This window comes from Miscanthus floridulus, chromosome 8, assembly GCF_019320115.1.
Source record: "Miscanthus floridulus cultivar M001 chromosome 8, ASM1932011v1, whole genome shotgun sequence".
Classification (NCBI taxonomy): Eukaryota; Viridiplantae; Streptophyta; class Magnoliopsida; order Poales; family Poaceae; genus Miscanthus; species Miscanthus floridulus.
Window position 1 is genome coordinate 172750411 of NC_089587.1, and position 14019 is coordinate 172764429.

General features: G+C 49.8%; 1 pseudogene; it reads left to right on the forward strand.

Moving 5' to 3' along the window:
- The first annotated feature begins 7933 nt into the window (after positions 1-7933).
- LOC136474027 (uncharacterized) lies at positions 7934-9288 on the forward strand (annotated as a pseudogene).
- The last annotated feature ends 4731 nt before the right edge of the window (positions 9289-14019 follow it).

Below are 14019 nucleotides of genomic sequence, written 5' to 3' on the forward strand. Positions count from 1 at the left end.
ATGATGATATACAGTTACATTATTACAAGCTTGCCTGGAAAGGCCCAAGTTTACAATAACACAACTATGTCCTTCTTCTACAGCTCTAGCCTATTCTATTGGCTGGTCGGGACACGCGGCACCCGCTGCTCGCTGCTTCCGATATCCTACTCGAGTCTCGGGGACTCTTGTACTGGTCGAGCTAAAGGGGATGGCCCCGCCGATGCCTAGCTGGTCGAGACCGCAGGTTTTGTCGGTTGGCTCGCAACGGATGGCGTTTCCAGCTGGCTTGTCAATGACGTACCCTGTACAGATGCTGTCCCGTCTCCACACAAGTTAATATCGCCAATTATCTTTGACAATAGGTCTAGCTGGGTCATTCGAAGCTCCTCAGCCTTGTCTGGGTCTACCTCCTTCGGGTACCCAGCCTCCAGGCACTTGAGATCGATCAGGGGGTAGTGGGCACGCACCATGCTTAGCACATGTGCACCTGTGTACTCATCCGCCTCCTTCACGAACTCTTGGAACCATCCCCATGCCTTTCGGCATCTCTCGACCAGTCCGAGCCACGACGTCCTTGGCACTTCCTCTATAAGCACTAGGTCGATAAGGTCGAGGATGGGCAAGATGCCAGTTGCTACCTCCTAGCACCGGTTCTTCCATGTGTCCCGATCCTCGGTGATCTCTAGGCATCGTGCCTTCCAGTCGTCATGATCTTTCATCACGGCTTCCAGATGCTTCTTGGCATTGACTTTTAAAACTGTAACACGCAAAAGATATTAAAAGGTTATGCCACAACAGGATAAGGCGGCCAACAGAATGAGCAAGGTGGTCTAGAACACTTACTTTTTAGTTCCTCCTTCATCTTAGTTGTGCGGTCCTAGAGTTGAGACTGGTCGCGCGCCAGTTTCTCCTTGTCCTCCTTCAGGCGACCACACTCTGTGGCCACATGGCTATTCTCCTCTTGGAGACGGACTACTTTGGCCTCCAAGCCTACACTACAGCTATCACTACCAACAATGCAACAACACGTGTCATGCACTTGCTGTGATAAAATGACAACTTACTTGTTTTTTCCTGCTCTTTGTTACTTAGCTGGATGGCCAGGTTCTGGTTTTGTGCCTCTTGCTCCGTCCTCTCCTGGTCGGCGGCTTCAAGTTGGTGGCGCAAGCGTTCCACCTCGGCAGACAGTTCTCTATTGCTTGCCGTGATCCCCTCAATTTGGTCGAAGCACTTTTTTCAGTACTTTGCGGTCTTCATCAAGTCCTGCATGTAAACAAGCTAAGTTAGACAGTTCGATTGAATAACAGGATCAAGTGGTCAAGCCAAACATACCTGGACTTCCGTCACCAGACGTTTTGCCGCTCGTTCAACTTTCAGGGTCTCTTTGACCTCTGGGATTTCCTCATGCATAACCCACTCGTCGTTCCGCTAGCACGACACATATACATATTGTCGTTTGTCTTGGGGACGGCCCATGACCTCTTCTACTTCATCTTCTTCAGCCTCTTGTTCAGGAAGCGGTGCTGGTCTAGAGTTTGTAGTCTCTGCGACCACTATGGCTTTCCCATGAGCCGTGGCATCGGCAAGCGTGCTCTGTGCCACCTCCGGCTGCTGCTCCACGGCTTGGTCTGGTCCACTTGGCGCCGACGTATCCCCCTCAGCAGGGTTAGTGCTCGGAGCACTTGTACTTGGTTCGGCTCTCTTCTCGACCAGCTGCTCGGGGACTGTCATTTGGCCGCTCATCTACTGAGGCTTCGGTGGAATTTCTTCTACAGGTTCCTCCATAGCCGGCTGCTGGGCAGTTCTCTCCGCCATTGCTGGCAAAGCCATGCCGCACCCGGCTAGCTGTTCGGGATTTTCGGTGGACGCTGACCTAATATATCAGAGATAAGTTCAAAAGACAACAGTATCCAATACAGATTGTAAGCTTACATCAAGGTTGCAAATACTTGCAGCTTGGAAGCATGGAATGACATGGCGAAGGAGCATCTCTTCGACCGTGCTTGCTCCATGTGCTCGATGGGTGCCACTGGGTCTTTTTCCACAACCAGTACCGGCGCCGGGGCTTGGTGCTCGACCCCTTTGCCGCTTGTACTCTGTGTTGCAGTGGTCGGTGATGCAATCCTCGCTGGCACAGAGGAGCCACCCTGCTCCGTTGACTCTAGTTGTCTCCTCCTCTTTCGAGGAACGAGTCGAAAGATGTCTGCATCCTCTATTTCATCATCTGACGATGGGAAGATGGCCTGACGACGTTTGCTAGCCGCTGGCCGCTTGCTAGCAGCCCTGGTCGTTGCCTCCTCCCCAACCCCGAGTATGGCCCAGTCGATGTCTTCGGCCCTGGCACTGGTCTGGGCGGTTGGGCCGGTAACTTGCGGCCAATCCATACCAGGGGGTGGAGACATGAACAATGCTGCCCTGTCATGGCCATTACTCTAGGAAACATAAAGACGACAACACAGTCAATTTTCGTTACAACATAACTCTACAGGTACAAGGCAGCATAATTTACCATTGGGGGAGGTTGGGCTAGCTTGAAGGCGTGCTCGATGCCGCTTAACCTGACATAATTCGGATCAGCTAAGTTGAATAGCTCTCCAATCCTAGCTTTGATTTCTATCTTGTCGAGCGCCTCTTTCCTGGTCCTCGTTGGATCTACACTACCCTAGTATTCATAGCCTGGATGTACCCTCCTCTTGCAGGGCTGGATCCTTCGGCTGATGAAGTTCCCGACCACGCTTGGACCATCCAGTTTCTCCCACGGGATCATCCCGAGCAGTTCTACGATTTGTTCCAAGTGCTCGGGCTTCTTCGACCAGCTGTTCTTCTTCTCTAGAATGAACCCCACGTCGCACAGGGTGATCGTGTTCAGCTCTTCGCGGATGTAGAACCACTTCTTGTACCATTCATCCAGCGATGTGTTCCAAGGGCAGTGCAAGTACTGGGCCTTCATCCCATCATGCAGATTGAGGTATACGCCTCCGGCTATCTTCGAGCCACCGCTCCCTTTCTTCTGCAGACAGAACAGATGGCGAAAGAGGTTGAAATGGGGCTGGAAGCCACCATATGCTTCGCAAAGATGGATGAAGGTGGAGACAAAAAGAATCGAGTTGGGATGCAGATTACAAATCCCAATCTCGTAGTACAAACAGAGCCCCTAGAGGAAGGGTGCACTGGAACCCCAAAACCCCGCTTGAAGAAATCCTCGAAAACCACAATCTCACCTGGTTGTGGATCGGGGTAGCTTTCTCCTTTCGGCGCGCGCCATCCCGCGAGTGCCTTGTTATGGAGCACTCCCATGGTGATGAGGTCTTTGATGGTCTGCTCATTGCTCCTTGACTTCCACCACTCCTTCGCCATGACTCCAGCTTTCTTTTGGGCGTCTTTCTTCGCCATTAATCTGTCCTTGCTAAAGGGGTGGATACGGTGGAGGGGTGATGGGCGATGATTTCGGAGGAATAGGGTTTGGCAAGAGGAAGAAGAAGGCTGTGGCGGCGAATGATAATGGGGATTGGTAAAAAATAACTTACCAGTTCTATATTATAAATAACCAAGAGTTCCGTCATTTCGTCCGCCCAAGATTCTTGGGAGACGTGCGCACACGCCGCAGACGGTTGTTTTCACAACCTTGAGATCTACGCCAATAAACGCGCCCCTTCGTTATGAGTGTACGCGCCTCTTCGTTGCTAGTGTGAGAGGGCCCACACTGACGCCCCTCTTTACAGGTGCCAAGCGACTGTTTGCTAGAAAGGGCAAGAAGACAGTATGACGTGCTATACTTGTCTGCTTTTTTTGACCAGACGTGTACGATTGGACTTGACAGAATAAGAAGATAAATAAATACACCAAATAATAGTACAAGCGGCGTTCATTTTTTCGCTGCATGTCTTGTGCTCAAGGATGGTCCAGACCACTGCCGTGCTCGGGGACTGCCCAGACCACTGCCGTGCTTGGGGACTGCCCAGACCACTGCCATGCTCGGGGACTGCTACGACCACTGCCGTGCTCGGGGACTGCTACAATCACTACCGTGCTCGGGGACTGCTCCGACCACTAATGTGCTCGGGAACTGTCCCGACCACTGCTCAGAGATTGTTCTCCTTAGCTACATGTGATTTGTACTCACATACAGTTGAGAGACATTTATTTAGACCTTGCTACAAGGCTCATACTTCGCCTTCCAGCAAGCCCAGGGACTACATCGGTACGATGCACCTGCCGGTGCATCTCATATCGCCTGTACGACGATTGGGTTCTCAACTTAACTGGGAATTCTTTTTAGACCCTGGCACCACGTGCCTCCCTCACCTACTACCAGGCTCGGGGACTAAGTGGGCACACTTCACCTTGCGGTGAATGTGTTTATTTAATCGACCCTAATGCTTTGATTGATTAAACGGATTACTATCGTGCTCGGGAACTGTCTCGACCACTGCTCGGAGATCGTTCTCCTCGGCTACATGTGATTTGTACTCACATACAGTTGAGAGACATTTATTTAGACCTTGCTACAAGGCTCATACTTCACCTTCCAGCAAGCCTGGGGACTATATCGATACGATGCACCTACCGGTGCATCTCGTATCGCCTGTACGACGATTGGGTTCTCAACTTAACTAGGAATTCTTTTTAGACCCTAGCACCACGTGCCTCTATCACCTACTACCAGGCTCGGGGACTAAGTGGGCACACTTCACCTTGCGGTGAATGTGTTTGTTTTTCGACCCCTACGCCTCCGATGATCAAGGATGCTATGCTTCAAGATTCACTTACATTTCTTTTCAGAAATACAAGTGGGCACACTTCACAGGATGGAAATCTTTTTCTTTTTTCTTAAGAGCACCATACATTCTTCGGACAACCAACTTCTCCGGCGATAACGGTGGTCAGAAATGTCAAGGACTCAAGCTTTACTATTCGGAGAAGGTTAAAATGGCGTGTCGCAGCATAATACATGGTGCTCGGGGACTAGCTGTGGGGGTATTAACCCCTATACCCTTACGGCTAAGATTGGGCCGGCCCGGATCAGTGGGTCCGGTCCACCAAAAGACGACGCGCGGCCCGGCCAACCTGTTCGGAGTCCCGCGCAAGGAGTCAAGACAGATTTGGCGATCAAGCAAGATCTTGGTCGATTAGAATAGGAATCCTTATCCGGTCACCTATGTCAATTGTAACTGACTAGGATTAGTTTCCAGATCTGTAATCCTGCCCCCCGGACTATATAAGGCGGGCAGGGGACCCCTCTAAAAACATCTCTTATTGACATACATCAATACAATCAAGACGTAGGATGTAGGTATTACGCCTTTTTGGCGGCCGAACCTAGATAAAACCTCGTGTCTATCTTGCGTCACCGTCTTGTTTGTGGCTTGCGCATTTGTCTGCCGACAATCTACTACCTTGGGCATACCCCTAGGTAGACTGCCGACCATATTTCATCAACACACCCTAGGCCACACGCGCGCTTGGTTGCATCGCGCTCCATCCATCGCCGCGCCTCCATTCACCGTCGCGCCCCACTCTAAGATCCATAGCAGCGAGACTCGGAACGACGAGATCCGAGCACCTCCATCCTTCTCCAGCGCCAACTCGTGCAAGACCGACGGCCTTCCATCCACTAGCGTGGCCCACTCCGAGATCCAGTGCGGCGAGACCCGAGCGCCTCCATCCTTCTCTGGCGCCAGCTCATGCAAGACCGACGACCTTCCATCCACTGTCGCGCCCCACTCCGAGATCCGGAGCGACGAGACCCGAAGCGGCGAGATCCGAGCGCCTCCATCCTTCTCCAGTGCCAGCTCGTGCAAGACCAGCGACCTTTCCCCCTCTCTCTCCACACCGACGAGCCTCCATTCGCCCAAGTAGGAAGAAGATGTTGCGCTGATTTAGCATGTTGCAAGTGTATGTTTCAAGTGTTTCAGGTGTTTCATATGCATGTTGCCGGTGTTTCATATGGATGTTGCAAGTGTTGTATTTGAATGTTGCAAAAGTATATCAGGGATGTTGCATGTGTTGCAATGGATACACACGTATGTTGCAAGTGTATGTTTGAAGTGTTTCAACTATTCTAGGAAGATGTTGCAACTATTTTATTTAGATGTTGCAAAGTAGATTTGGATGTTCCATGTGTTACGATGGCTGCACATGTATGTTGCAAATTTTTGTTCCAAACGTTTCATTTGTTTTCAAACGCATGTTGCAATTATTTTTCTCTGGATGTTGCAAAACTAGTTTTGGAGGTTGCAAAAGTACATATGCTTTTCTCGCGTGCATGTGCAAAACAGAGCGAGCGAAACCTCGTGCGCGCTTGGAAAGGAGCAGGCGGGACGGTCCCACAGGCCCGCACGCGCGTGGAACGGAGCGGGCGGGGCGGCGCGTGAAACGGAGTGGGGTGGGGCGGATCTGTCGCGAGTCCACACGGACGGGCAGAGCAAGGAGCTGTGTCCGGATAGGACGTCTGGGCGCTAGGCGTTTCGCTCATTATTCGTTCTTGACTTATCAAGAGCCTACAAAAACAAGAGAGATTCTAGCGATACAACTTCAGACATGTGGCCCCGTTCGGCTTATCCTATATTCGGTTTTTTTTTAGTCGGAACAGTGTTTTTCTCTCATAACAATTCAGCCAGAACAGTGTTTTAAACCAGTTTCAGCTAAAATTCTACCAGCCGAACAGGCACAAAAACCCAATTGGCACACCATTTAATGCACTATTTCTGAGTTGCTCAGTAGGTCAATGATATTTGCCAATTCTTATTAGATAAGTGTGTGGGTGACAATGGCCTTGTTCGTTTGTCCTATAATCCGTACTTTTCAGCTTATTTTTTCAGCCGGAATAATGTTTTTCTCTTACAATAAATCAGTCGGAACAGTGTTGCGGCTTGTTTTTTCAGCGAAGCGAATGGGGCCAATTTCTTGTCGATAGGTACAATGTGGTTAAGTAACACTAAGTGCTTAGTTGGAAATATGGTTTGTGCAGCTGCCCTATGGGGACTTTAGAAACTAAGGAACAAGCTCTGTCTTCAGAGTTCTCTTTGGAGGGATGGGAGACTCCTTTTTTTAAAAAAAAAACTGGGATGGGAGACTCCTGTTACTGAAGGAAACAATGATGCTCCAGGACTGAGGTCTTCTCTCTCGGAAAGAAAAATCTCTAGAGTACAAGTCAAAGCTGAAGATTTTGGCCACAAGACCACATAGGCTGGTTGTGGTTGGCTAACCCAAGTGGACTGTGTCACTGTGAATGGGAGAAGTATCTCTACAATCACGCTCATGAGCCGTCGACTGAAGTAAAGGATCTTCTGGCGAACCATTCTGATAAGCCGCAGAAGGGAAGAAATGTATCAACTTGGTCCAGTTCAAGTCTGAATGGCATATGTAATTTGTAATAGGTGTTTGTGGCAGGTTTAGCTCGTTGGGTTGTGTTTTGTTATTGCTGCTGTCCGCTAATCTTTGAGACACCTAGACTGTTGTAAACTGAATTGATCTGTCTTAATGTGGTAGGCAAAACCTAAAATTGTGTTTAGATGAATCAAAATATTTTATTGTAATTATGTTTTGTGTGATTTTATTGTCTAGAAGACATGAAAATATATACGACAAAAATGTTTTGTCATTTCTTTCTAATATAAATATAGATTATTAAATTATATATTAAGTAAAAAAATTTGATGTCATGTTAGGGAGCCATGGCCCCTGCCGGCCTCCCCTTGTCTCCGGCCCTGGTGCTGGTGCAGAGATACTGATCCATCGATTTTATGATTCCACCATATCTAGTGTTTGTGCTCATCTTCGGAAAACACCATGTTCCAAGCGCCAGTGTGGCGCTAACTGCGGAAGGACCCAAACGACAACTGCAAGGCAGAGCAGACAGGCGGAACTGTCCATTGATGTGCCTCCATTTGGTCTCCCTCCCTATAAAGCTGATGAAATATGTGGCTCGCCGTCCGGCCTTGAAGGGCAAGCAGCAATGGCGCAGGAGATCGAGCACACCCACCTCCCCATCCGCGGGCTCAACCTCCACGTCGCGCAAGTAGGCAAAGGTGAGTCTCTGCCATCATCGTTCATCCTTGCTTGAGTTGAAGGATCCCAATCCCAGCAGAGAAAGCAGAGTGACGTGTGGCTGTGCTTCTGGTTTGTGTGTTGTATTACAGGTGACCTGGGCACGGTGGTGTTCCTGCACGGCTTCCCGGAGATATGGTACACGTGGCGCCACCAGATGCTGGCCGTGGCTGCGGCGGGGTACCGCGCCATCGCGCCGGACTGCCGTGGGTACGGGCTGTCCGACCTGCCGCCGGAGCACGAGGAGGTCTCCTTTGACCACTTCGCCGCTGACGTGCTCGGCATCCTCGACGCCCTCAACGTTCCAAAGGTAAGCAACAGGTCACCACCAAACGGAAACATTTTGCCGTGTCCCAGTGCCACTGATCAGCCTTGCCGCACGTGCAGGCGTTCCTGGTGGGCAAAGATTGGGGCGCCTTTCCGGCGTACGAGTTCGCGCTGCAGCACCCGGACCGCACCCGCGGCGTGGTGTGCCTGGGCATCCCCTTCAGCCCGGTCCCCGTAGCCATCGACACCTCTGCCCGAAGGCTTCTACGTCCTGCGCTGGCGCGTGCGTAGCACTGAACCACTGACTGCATGCATCACCTCTGAAAAACTCTCCTCTTATCGAAACTGACACTCTGCAGCTGGTGTTCCTTTTGCTTCTCTTCTGCAGGAGCCGGGCAGGGCAGAGGCCGACTTCGAGCGGTTCGACGTGAGGCGCGTGGTGCGCACCGTCTACGTGCTCTTCTCCCGCGCCGACATCCCGATTGCCAAGGAAGGGCAGGAGATCATGGACCTGGCCGACCTGTCCACGCCGCTCCCGGAGTGGTTCACCGAGGAGGACCTGGACGCCTACGCCAAGCTCTACGAGAAGTCCGGCTTCCGCTACCCACTCCAGATGTACAGGTAGCCACCGCACGCACCCCTCTCGGCTCTCGGCAGCCAAACGGCAGAGACTCAACACTAAGACTCTGATGTTCGTTGCTTTTGCTTCCACGGAAATTCGATTGGGCATGCAGAGCTATACACAAGACCCCGAACCGGCCGGACGCCAAGTTCCAGGTGCCGGTGTTCATGGTGATGGGGGAGAAGGATTACTGCTTCAAGTTCCCGGGGTTCGAAACTGCCATGCGCGGCGGCATCATGGACAACTTCGTGCCGGACCTGAAGATCACCTACGTCCCGGAGGGGAGCCACTTCGTGCACGAGCAGTTCCCCGAGCAGGTCAACGACCTGCTCCTCGGCTTCCTCAAGGACCATCCCTCCACTGCATAAGGATTTAAGGAGAGCGTGAGACCATGAGAATAAATATTGGGAGAACCATCCAAATTATGTTAGCCCACGTGTATCTGTTATTTTTGAAGACATCTAATTGCTGTGCACGAAAACCCAGATAATTCCGGTAGTTTATTGGGTGTCCTCGGAGGATTCCGAATCATCCACTTTTCACATCCGTTCAGGATCATTACAAAAGACATTGTAATATTAGATAGAGTTGACACAGATATACTACGTAAGAGTTTAAAAAGGAAGTCTTACTAACCATAATTTACAAACTATTTATTTAAATATTACAAACCACAGGTTTTAGCCTTCTCAGGTGGTAGGGTAGCATGACTACCATAACATATATAACACACGAAAGCTCATCCTGCCTAGGGATCGGATGATTCACTCACAGATCATCTATTGTTGGTACTCTTTCTCAAAAACCGTCATACAATAGGGGCGAAAGCCTACCTGCAACTGGGGTTCACCTGCAATAGAGGTTAACAAACCTTGAGTACTGAATTGTACTCAACAAGACTAAACCAGCTAAAAGAAAAGATTCTAAGGGCATGCTGCTGTAACACTCTCGGTGTTACACCATAAATCATTTACTAACACATGTCACTGAGCATCATATTTATGTGTTAATGCATGTGATAAAGTATGTAGATTCAATTTCTGTAACTCGAAACGATCAACTAAAATACGAAACCGAAAGTTGATTCAATAGTCATGTATATCACTTAGGGTTTAAAACCAATTTTTATTAAGCAAAAAATGCTATAGAACATGTGTGTGATACTTAAATAAAGTTGGAAGTGCAAACTTTGTAGATGACAATGAAATACTTGCGGTCGAAAAATGATAGTACTAGCTTATATTTTCACTAGCTTAGAAATCGCAAATAGAAATCAAATTCAGCTCAAAAACTTAGAAATTTTCAAGTCTGTCAACAGTTAGACACTGCTATGTTTAGCAATTTATTGTGAGAGATTGGGTTAAGGAGTGGTGTAGTGTAATAGCTCGATTTGGTAGTCTCATGTGCCATCTTGAGCATGATGAAGACGGTTTAGGTTTAGGAGCAACCGTTTGGTCGTGTTGAGCGCTTTAAAATTCATGCGCGTTACCGGTTTTGGGCTGGTTGGTCGCGTGGCCGCGATCTAAGTACTTGGGCACTCGGCATCACCGTGTTGGTCATGCGTGCGCGTGCACGCGCTACCGCGCGTGGCTGGCCATGGCCGTCTCTGGCCTAGCCATTGCTCGGCTGTCGCTAGCCCGCCGCGCGGAGCCGCCGCCGCCGCCACCTGCCCCGTCCCGCGCTACGCTGCCGTCGCATCATTGTTGCATCCACGCCGGTCCGCTGCATCTCTACGCCATTGCCGGCCCAGTGCGTGTCGTCTCTGCCGTGCGCACGTGGGCGAGCTGCCGTCGCCATGCCATTTATGGTACTACGGTGCTCAGGCCACGCGGGTCGGACGCGGGCACACGTTGTCCGTAGTGCCAGCGCGTGGGCCTCCCAAGCTTGCCGCTCGCGTCCCGCCAAGGCAAGGACGAGCCGAGCCCACTGTCGCGCTCCATTTCTCTCTTCCTCTCTTCTCTCTCTGCTTTTCGCCGCCACCGAGTGGCGTCACGGCGAGTCAGAGAGGGAGCACCTCTCATCAATTCCTTGTGCTCGCGTCTCTGCCTTCACGTCCCCCTCTCCAGCCGACCCCACCCCGCCTTGATTGCGGCTTGGCTGAGCTCCAATTTTGGAGCTTTGCCCGCCACCGTGTCGTTAAGGCCCGTCTCCGCCCGCGTCGTGGCCAGCTTCCACCACTTCACCCCGCGCTAATTCCTCTGCACCACTAGCTCACCTTGGCTCCCTCTTCGTCTTGCACACGCTAGTCGTAGCTCTAGTGTCGCCTCCTCGCTGCTGACGCAACTGTGCCTTTGCGGTCCGTCGTTCACCTCGTAGCGCGCACGTGGCTAGCCTCGCTCGGGTCATCTTCAGCCGAGATGGCTTCTCGGTCAGGTCACTGGTGAGCTGTCGTTGCTCACATGCTACCCCTACCGCCTTGTTGTTGTTGCGGCTCACTTGAATGTCGTCGCCATTGCCACAGGGTGCCCACCATCATGGAGAGTGAAAGCTCTAGTTTGGTTTTGGTGAATTGATGAAACCCTAAGTGCTAACCTAGTTTATCAAAAGTGATTATGAGATAGGTAGCACTAGTCCAAGTGGTGGAGCAAATGAAGATCATGACATGATGATGGTGATGCCATGGTAATAATGAAGTGCTTAGACTTGAAAAGAAGAAAGAGAAAAACAAAAGGCTCAAGGCAAAGGTATAAATGGTAGGAGCCATTTTGTTTCGGTGATCAAGACACTTAGTGAGTGTGATCACATTTAGGTTTGATAGCTGTACTATTAAGAGGGGTAAAACTCGTATCAAAATGTCGGTTATCAAAGTGCCACTAGATGCTCTAATTCATTGCATATGCATTTAAGATCTAGTGGAGTGCTAACACCCTTAAAAATAGTTTGTGAAAATATGCTAACACACATGTGCACAAGGTGATACACTTGGTGGTTGGCACATTTCAGCAAGGGTTAGAAACTTCACCGACGGAGTGTCCGCCCATAGAGTGCGGATAGATGGAGGTCACTATAAGTGACCAAACGCTGGTCTCGGTTGGACCGACGCAGTCCGGTCAGTGGCAGCAGAGGGCGCGCTATTTTGGTCTCATGACCGGACGCTGGCGCGAAAATTGACTGGACGCTCAGGGCCTGAGTCTAGTCAGTCTTACATATGATGACGTTGAGTGACCGGACGCTAGGTGTGTCCGGTCGAGCATGACCGGACATGTCTGGTCATGATTTCTCGCTTCTAGGATGCTTACTGAAAATAGCGTCCGGTCACTTCGCAAGCAGCGCATCCTGTCATCACTTGACCGTTGGGATCGGGTGCTCAGTATTTAAAGAGAGGGGACACGTGGCGTGCATCGCACTGATCGGACGCTGAGGTCCAGTGTCTGGATCAATCTGACCAGAGCAGTCCGGTCACCCTCGTGTTGTGCCCAGTGAAGGGGTACAACGGCTCTATTTCATAGGGGCTTCTATTTAAGCCCCATGGCTGGCTCAAGCTCACTCTCTTGGCTATTTGCATTGACATAGCAACCTTGTGAGCTTAGTCCAAAGCCCTCCCACTCACCTCCATCATTGATTCATCATCTTTGTGAAGATTGGGAGAGAATCCAAGTGCATTGCTTGAGTGATTGCATCTAGAGGCACTTGGTGTTCGTGTTTTTGCTACAGGATTCGCTTGTTGCTCTTGGTAGGTTGCCACCATCTAGACATGCTTGGAGCAGCGAAGAAGGATTGTCACGAGTTGGTGATTGTTCATGGCCATCTCTAGTGATTGTGAGGGGATTTGTACCTTCTCCGGCGGAGCGCCAAAAGGTAACTCTAGTGGATTGCTCAGTGTCATTGAGTTACCTCACTTGTGGGTAGGTTCTTGCGGTGTCCAATTGTGTGGACTGAGGTTCGTGCAACACCTCTTAGCCTGCCGAACCACCAAGTGTTGGTCGACACAACAGGGACTGTAGCGTGTTGGCAAGCATGTGAACCTCGGGAGAAAAGTTGGTTGTCTCTTGCCCTTTGGTATTCTCCCAGGTAATTGATAAAGTATTCATCTTGTGATTGGTTTACTCCTCTACAGCAGTGGTATAATCACCTCACTTACTCATTTACATTCCCACAAACTAGCTATATCAAGCTCTTTAGTGTAGCTAGAATTGAGAGCTTGCTTTGTGGATTAAGTTCATCTAGTGGAGCTCTTTAGTGTAGCATTTGTGAGAGCTCTTAGTGAGTAGTGACCTAGTGGATTGTGTGCCTAGTGATCATAACAACTAGAATTATTGGATAGGTGGCTTGCAACCCTTGTAGAGCTAGAGCAAGTTTGTATTTTGCTATTTGTTATACTAATCAAATTGCTCTAGTTGATTTGTAGATTTTAAATAGGCTATTCACCCCCCTCTAGCCATATTAAGACCTTTCAAGTGGTATCAGAGCCATGGTCACCGCTTTGATTAAAGGCTTAACAACCTCGGTGTTAAATTATGGCTCAAGTTGTGTTCAACCATGTGGGGGGCAAACCACCGTTCTTTGATAGCACATGCTATGATTATTGGAAGAGAAAGATAAGGATGTATCTTGGTTCAATCAATGATCAAGTATGGGAGGTGACTGAGAATGACTATGCTATCATTGATCCCGATAATCCCACCAACCAAGACAAGACCAACAAGCAATGCAATACACTGGCTCTCAACACCATATACAATGCCTATTGATTCTAAGGTGTTTGAGCAAATCAAGGATTGTGAAAGAGCTAATGAGGTGTGGAGGAGATTGGAGGAAACATATGAGGGCACACCGGCGGTGAAGAGTGCCAAGTTATACATTCTCAAGGATAAGTTGACAAGCTTCAAGATGAAGGATGATGAGAGCATTCTAGAGATGTTCTATCGATTGCAAGTAATTGTCAATGACTTGAAGGCTTTGGGAGAGAAGATCAAGGATGATGATGTCTCTCAACGGTTCTTAATGTGCCTACCTCCAAGATTTGAGATGTTGAGATTGCTTATCATAAGAGGAGGATTGAAGGAGATTACCCCTAACCAAGTACTAGGTGATGTCATGACACAAGAGACATACCGTGTGGAAAGGGACTGGGGATGACAAGAAGGAAGAAGAAGACA